Below are 7,593 nucleotides of genomic sequence, written 5' to 3'. Positions count from 1 at the left end.
CAGGAACTTACCCCACTCGCCCCCACCCCAAGACAAATTACCTCCAGGCTGAGAGGTAGTTTTAGAACCACCCAATAGAATTAAAGGTCATGTTAGATTGTTACACATCTGCCTTCAAAAAAGTATAAAAACTCAGTGCTTTGGTTACTCGGGGTCTCCTGCCCCTCAGGTGCAGGTGGATCCGGTTGGGTTGGACCAATAAACTTCCTCTTGCATTGAACCAGCCTCTGCCTCTCATTCAGTTGCTTCTGGGAATAGACTGTCCTGATCAGAGTCTCACATTTTGGTGCATGGGCCGGGAATTGAAGCACCATTTGAGAAGAGAGGACCCAGATCGGAGGATCGCTCGAGTGTCTGTTAGGTACTGCGGTCTGTCGTTGTGTTGTCTTAGGGTCTGTCAGGTACCGCAGTCTGTCGCTGTGTAGTCTTACTCTGTTTAATTCTGTGTCGGCCGATGATATGCCGATGATCTGTTCAGCTCTCAATTTCTTCGCAAATGCCTGTGAGGGTGACAGTCCCTTAGCCTGAAGTCAGGGTTTGAGTCCCCACCAGTGTGGCCGAGACAGCCGCTGGAAGGAGTCTGGAGGACACTCCAGATCTCCCGGAGAGAATTGAGATAATCCCTCTCCACTCAGTTTGTGGGCGCCTTGTGTCTGGTGGATATCCAGGCCTGCGATCAATGGTTTGGTTTCTTCCTCATCAGTGGCAGTGGCGAGCTGTTCTAGTAGTCTGTATCTTTGTGTTTGCTTGTGGACTAGGACTGACAATCTTTTTGGACTTTTACCTGACTGTGGGACAGACGGAGTCTATTCCTTTGACTGTGGTTACTGACCGTTGGACTGAAGCACACAACATGTCGCTGGTGGTCAAGAAAGGGGAAATGATTACTTTCTGTTCTCCCGAGTGGCTCTCATTTGGCGTCGGCTGGCCAGCCACTGGGACCTAAGAACCACTATGGCCGTTAAACAGGTTGTTTTTGGTATTGGGTCCATGGGCCACCCAGACCAGGTTCGTTACATTGTCATCTGGAAACAACTTAAGACTGATCCCCCCACTCCTGGATTAGACCATTTCTCCCCTACTCTCTCTCCCGGATTTTGGCGATCCAGGAGCGGAAACCAGAAGGAAGTTCAGAGGAAAAGGTTCTCCAGGATCCTGGGACAGCAGACTTCCTTCTTCTGGATCCACCATCACCTTTCCCCCAAGCTGGCAAGAGTTCTGTGAGTCCCGTGCGAGGGCTGCTGCCCTGCTGCTCTGGATCTTGCCCGCCGTTTTTGCCTCTACCCGGCCTCCCACCCTCAATATGCAGAGCCTGGAGCAGAGGCTGCCTTTTCAGACAAAGACGAGGTGGCCTGGGCCTCAGGTTCACTCCCTCTACCTGTCTTAGCCCCATTGAGCCGTGGTGTGGAAAGCCCACCACCACATGACCTAAGAGACCCACTGGGTGAGACCCTGGCAGTGTTGGGCCCTTCTCGATCTTCTGAGGACCTGCCTGGCCCATTTCCTTCTTTCTCCCACCATTCTGTGGGTCACTCAGTCAGAGGTTCTATACGAGGCATCCTGCGTTGGCTGGGGGGGGTCATTGACTCTCCCTCCTCAGCTGGGCCTCTGGAGACCACATCCAGCCCTCCAGATCTAGGTAGAAAGAGCAACTCCAACTCCTCTGGTAGTGCCGGGACAGTTGGTAGAACATTAGCTAGTGATGGCACCTCCCCTGGGGAAAGATAGACTCACTGCTTTGAGACGCTCAGACTAAGTGGTGGAAGGGGAACCCTAAAGGACGGAGCAGGGATGGTACAGAGGGAAGAGCTGCTGAATTTCAAGGGGGCTGAAGAGGCTACCGCTGACCCAGCAGGATTGGGTCGTGGAGGAGGAGCAACTGGGCTGACCTCAGGGGCAGGAGGACAGCCTCAGTGGCAGAAGTGTTGCTTCCTAAGCCCAGGACCCTGGCCTGCTATCAGCCCCCATCCCATGACCCTTCCCTTGACCCCTGGGACCTGCTTCCTCACAGAGGATAACACAGACAGCCTGGAACTGCCCTGCCTGAATCATCCAGAGAGCCTGCCCAGCCAGAATCAGCTGCTGGGACCCAGAGAGAGTGATGACCACCTGTCGTAGGGAGCTTATGGGGACCTCTCTGACTGGATGGGTCATCAGCATCCTTCTCGCCTAGCTCTGTCTCCATTGCTGCCTCCCATTTTGACTCAATGGAAGTGCTTCCTCCAGAATTGCCCCCTCGCATTCCTATTGAGGAAGGTCCCCCAGCAGGGACAGTTCATCCCCTCTCAACCCCCTACCCTCCCCGGGATACTCCAGTACCAGCCACAGGGTTATTCCTGTTCCAGGGGGAGTCAGAGGGAGGTGAGGGGGGTCAGCCCCTCTCAGGCTATCCTTGGTTCCACAGCATGCTCTCTCAACTCAAGGCTGCCCAGTTAGTGCTGGAAGGAGACACTGACTCACATGGTGGCTTCTTGATACGTCAGAGCGAGATAAGACGTGGTGAATATGTCCTCACTTTCAACTTCCAGGGCAAGGCCAAGCACCTGCGCTTGTCACTGAATACGAAGGGTCAATGCTGGGTCCGACATCTGTGGTTCCAGTCCATTTTCAATATGCTTGAGCACTTCCTGGTGCACCCCATCCCTCTGGAGTCTGGAGGCTCCAGAGATGTTGTCCTTGTCAGCTATGTGCCCTCCCAACGGCAGCATGGCCGGGAGCAGGGTCTATCAAGGGTCTACTGAGTGAGGAAAGCTGAAGCTGAATTGGACATGAAAAAGGGAGACAGAAAACCCAGGAATCTATGTAAGGTTAAGAATCACTTGGGCTCGGGGGAGGGAGGTGGAGAGATGGCTCAGAGGTTAAGAGCACTGACTGCTCTTCCAGAGGTCCTGAGTTCAATTCCCAGCAACCACATGATGGCTCACAACCATCTATAATGTGATCTGATGCCCTCTTCTGGCATGCAGGTGTACATGCAGGCAGAGCACTATATGCATAATCATAAATATTGAAGAAAAAAAGAAAAGAATTACTAGCTGAAAGTCAAAGTGTGCTTGCTTACTGCTACAATGGTAGCATGGCTGTTATTGGGGTAACCAACCACTTTCTGATTGGTTTTGAGGCCTGCCCCATAGTAAGGAGTTCATGCTAATGCTATAAACCTGGGGAGGTTATAGATTCTAGCAGGGAACTTACTACTGTTGTTTTCCTAAATGGACATGCTGTCAAACATTCTTCTAAATATTTAGGTTCATACGTATAGATTAGTGAGGTCCTCAACCTCAGTCAGAGAAACTTCTTTAGTAACGGGAAGCAATTAATGCACACAACCAAGTCAATCAATATTCTAGCATGGATAAAGAAAGCACTTGTGAGGCACTACCCTTCACAAAGCAGCCGCTGGGGGCAGAAGGCCGCCTGCTGGTAGACTATCCACTCTCCGGTGAATGGCCTCACATATGTGCCTTTAGGCTGCACTAATTGACCTCAATGGATTATAAAGGAAAAAAAGAGGACATGAAGGTGGGAGAGGATGTTTTGGGGGGCTCTAGGGCAGCTGAGGGAGCAGTTAGGGATGAACATAATCAAGACACACTGTATAAAATTGTGAACACATCACCGGGCGTGGTGACGCACTCGGTCTCAGCACTCGGGAGGCAGAGGCAGGAGGATTTCTGTGAGTTCGAGGACAGCCTGGTCTACAAAGCGAGTCCAGGACAGCCAAGGCTCACACAGAGATCCTGTCTCAAAAGCCAGAGAGAGAGAGAGAGAGAGAGAGAGAGAGAGAGAGAGAGAGAGAGAGAGAGAGAGAGAGAGAGAGAAAGGTGTGAACATGTCAAAGAATGAATAACAAATAAAGAAATAAGAGTTACTAAGTTAAAGAGAGAGAGAGAGATTGAATCAGCCCTCCTTGGACACACTCTCTTCCTTCAATGACAGCCCATCTTGCCAAAGCAGGACATTTCTAGCCTGCTCTAAATAGCCTGGATGTTCCTTCCGATCCAGTAAAATCCTACACAACACTCATTTGCTGTCTCATGACTCAGCTTGGAAAGCGGGCTGCTTATTCAGAACTGTTTCTGAGTTTAGAAGCCAAAACCAGGCACCATCTCTAGCAATTTCTTTTTGAAATCACTACCAGGAGTAAATCTGCCAAATCTGCCTGTGGTTCAAAATTATAACAGCCACAATCAAAACGGAAAAGCCCCATTAGATTATTCACATAAGGGGAGAGTGTAAATGCCCTTCCTTCCACTTCCTACACTAATACCCTTAGTGAATTCTTGAGAACTTGCTGAAATGTTCATTATTCTGATGTAACCTGTGTTGGGGTGTTAGGAGAAAGCACCGAAAATCGTCTGTGCTGGACCATCCTGGTCAGACTGCATTGCAGCAAGTGCTCAGTACACTCAGGACTGTTGTCTGCAAACCGCCAACTCTGGAAGCCTCTGCAGGGTGCATACTAAGCTTCCTTCTTCCTTCTTTTCTCCCTCTCTTCCTTCCTTCCTTCCATGTTTAGTCCTTGTGTAATTAGCATATTTAAATTCCAGAGGAAGTATTGATTGTGCAGTCTGTGGGAACACTCTTCCTTGGCAACCACCTAGACACGGGCATCCTCCTCCTGGTCCTTTCTGTCTGTCTTGTCAGTTGACTCTCTCTCCTCTGACTCCTGGGGGCAGGAAGTCTTTCACTGTCAGCACCATCTTGGGCTCACAGCACCTTGCTTCTACAGCATTCAGAGTACTAAGCTCTCCTGGGTGTCTCTCTTTACTGTGCGCTTGAGGAGGTGACGGTGCACATGATTAAGCCTGTTTTTTTGTTTCTTTGTGTTTTAATTCAGCACAGAAGAAATGGGGCACATAAAGATGAGAAAGTTAGCAGACAAGTTTTGTAAGTTTTCAAGGAACCGATCCTGGAGCCTACCTCCCCCATCCTACCTCCAAAATATCTCTGCATAATAACTAGATACAATCATAAGCAGTGGTGCCTTGGGAGGCAGCCAGGCTCACGGCATTAGGAAAGATAGTGTGATTTTAGAACTGGAGGGGACCTCAGACCTGATTTAGTCCAACACTATTATGTCAGGGTAAGGACAGTACGGGCCAGAGAGGTGTTGTAATTTACTCAGTGTCAGACAGGGAGCTTGCTCCAGACCCAGGGCCCCTTGCTCCTGTTGCCTCTGGGTAAATTCCAGGTCCTGAGTGTCAACAACAGAGCCTGAGCAGAAAACTGAGGGAGACCATGCTAAAGGGAGTGAGGCTTTGGGTGCTGGGGGCAAAGAAGCCAGGGAAGATGAGGAGGTGCTACCTCAAGCTGAGTGGTCCAGCTGAGGACATCTTGGCCGTGAAAGGTGCAGATAAACTGGAGACACGCAGTGATCAGGCACCGGCAGAGGCTCCGGCAGTCAAGGCAACCAGAAGAAGCTGAGTCAAAGAGGTTGATTTCTGAACACCATGGGCTCTGCATATAGTAGCTCCAGCTGCAAAGCCAAGGCCAGCAGTGAGATTTATGAGCACATGGATAGGATGCATGGGTCAGCATCCGTCACTTCAGCCAGGCCTGTGAATCACAGCCAAATCTAGATGAATTGTGTTATTGACCATGATAATGGGTGGATGAATGGTGGCTGTGATTGCCTTGACTGCAATCAACCCTTAAGATGGCTGGGAATCCTCATCCTCCGACCAACTCCTCAGCCCAGGGAGGGATATCCCAGAGAGATGGTGATTGCTGTGAACAGAAGCAGCTTCAAAGACAAAGGCCACAGGGCATAGCCCTGTGATCGAGGAGTCCACTTTGTCGTGGGTCGCAGCTCAGGTTAACGCAGACCTTGGGTGGTGGGCAGCGAGGAAAGCAGAGAGCCGGAGAATGGAGGGAAATGGATGGACTATTTTCATGTGTGGGGCAGAGGCAGAGCATTTGCGTTGGTGACACTGAAATAGCAAAGCTCTACGCAGTTTTATTGCCAGTATACTGAGAAGATTTTGTCATGAATCCTGAGGAAGTGACTTAACTTTGCTATGTGTCAGGCTAAATCAACACAATGCAGAAACATCTGGATGAAAGGAAATGTCTCTGTCAGTTATCTGTGTGTTCTGTCTACCTGACATCAAACAGCTGGGTTCTTGTAAACATTTGGATAACATACTGATTTTTTTTTTTCTTTCTTTTCATTCAGATCACAAAATGGTCCTCTCCAGCTCAGCAGGAACACAGAGGTCAGCTAATCTCTGATATTTGGCACATCCTCAAATGACCTATTTGTATTATCATGCAAATCAAATGCTAAGACAGGCCTATGTGTTGTGCCTAATTATACACAGTGTATCTTATTTGAACACATGTTTATTTTAACATTTTATTCTCCTCAGTTGTTTAATTGAATTGTAAATGAATCATTTGTAGATAAACTAGATTATTATACGTATGAAAGTACAACAAAATACCCTGATTAGGGCAGACGGCTGCAAGAGTGGAAATGCTGGGCTGGAGAGGTGGCTCAGAGGTTAAGAGCACTGACTTCTCTTCCAGAGGTCCTGAGTTCAATTCCCAGCAACCACACGGTGGCTCACAGCCATCTATAATGAGATCTGGTGCCCTCTTCTGGCCTGCAGGCATACATAAAGGCAGAGCACTGTATATATAATAAATAAATTATATATATATATATATATATATAAAGAGTAGAAAGGTTCCTGAGCTGTGAGGCTGCTCGAGTCATCTGCTTTGCTAAGATAGCTACCAGTGGCATCAGCTTTATCTCTCACGGCCTTCTGTGCTCATCCCTGTTACTTAACCGCTCATGTCAGGTGTTTTTGCCACGACTGAGACTAAGGCAGAGTGAGGGCACAGGACTGTGAAGTGCATGAGCTCCACAGATGGATTCCTACATCTGAATCTCCCTCCTCTTCATCCTCCCCAGCCCTCTCCTCTGAATCTCCCTCCTCCACATAGCCAGGGCTTCATCCTCCCCAACCCTCTCCTCTTGCTGAGTGCTTTTTAACACCATCCACCACAACACGGCTGCCCAGACAAGAGGCACCAAGGAAGTTTCTCTCCACCGACTCAGTGCCTGGCTCCACAGAGTCAGCGCGTATTCAATTACCCTGCACGGAGCTTTTCATCTTTGATAAGTCACACTTTGAACTATTGTCCCATTTATACTGGTAGGCAGCACAGGAAATGGGTACAGCTAATTTAAGCTATAGGAGCAAGGGGGAAATATTTCCTAAAAGTAATGCATATCTGTGTGCTGAGTTTTAAAAAATGATAGTCTAGGGAGGAAAATGAAACAAAAAAAAATCTAGAAATAGGAAGCGAGGGTGAAATGAGATGGTGAGTCGATGAGGCAAGGGAGATGTGGGAAGACTGTTCTGGATGGCGGGAGAGGTAGAAAAGGAACTTCTTGTGTTTGCTGCAATGAAAGGTCAGAATAGCGTGGAAGGAGGAACCAGTCAGTAAGTCAGCCAGGTGGCAGCATCTGCCTGATGCCCAGTGTATATAGAACATCCTTGCTGATGATAGCTGTAAGGGTGCCAGTTGGGGCTACAAAAGACCTTCCAAGATGCACTTGAAGACTAGCGGAGAGCACTG

The 7,593-nt window shown here is 48.9% G+C and overlaps 1 pseudogene; it reads left to right on the top strand.

Annotated features, from left to right (window-relative positions):
• Positions 1-954: 954 nt before the first annotated feature.
• On the top strand, positions 955-2,741 carry LOC127206123 (SH2B adapter protein 1-like; annotated as a pseudogene).
• The last annotated feature ends 4,852 nt before the right edge of the window (positions 2,742-7,593 follow it).

Source organism: Acomys russatus, chromosome 23, assembly GCF_903995435.1.
Source record: "Acomys russatus chromosome 23, mAcoRus1.1, whole genome shotgun sequence".
Classification (NCBI taxonomy): domain Eukaryota; kingdom Metazoa; phylum Chordata; class Mammalia; order Rodentia; family Muridae; genus Acomys; species Acomys russatus.
Note: the sequence above shows the minus strand (reverse complement) of the source record. Positions and strands in the feature narration are given on the sequence as shown.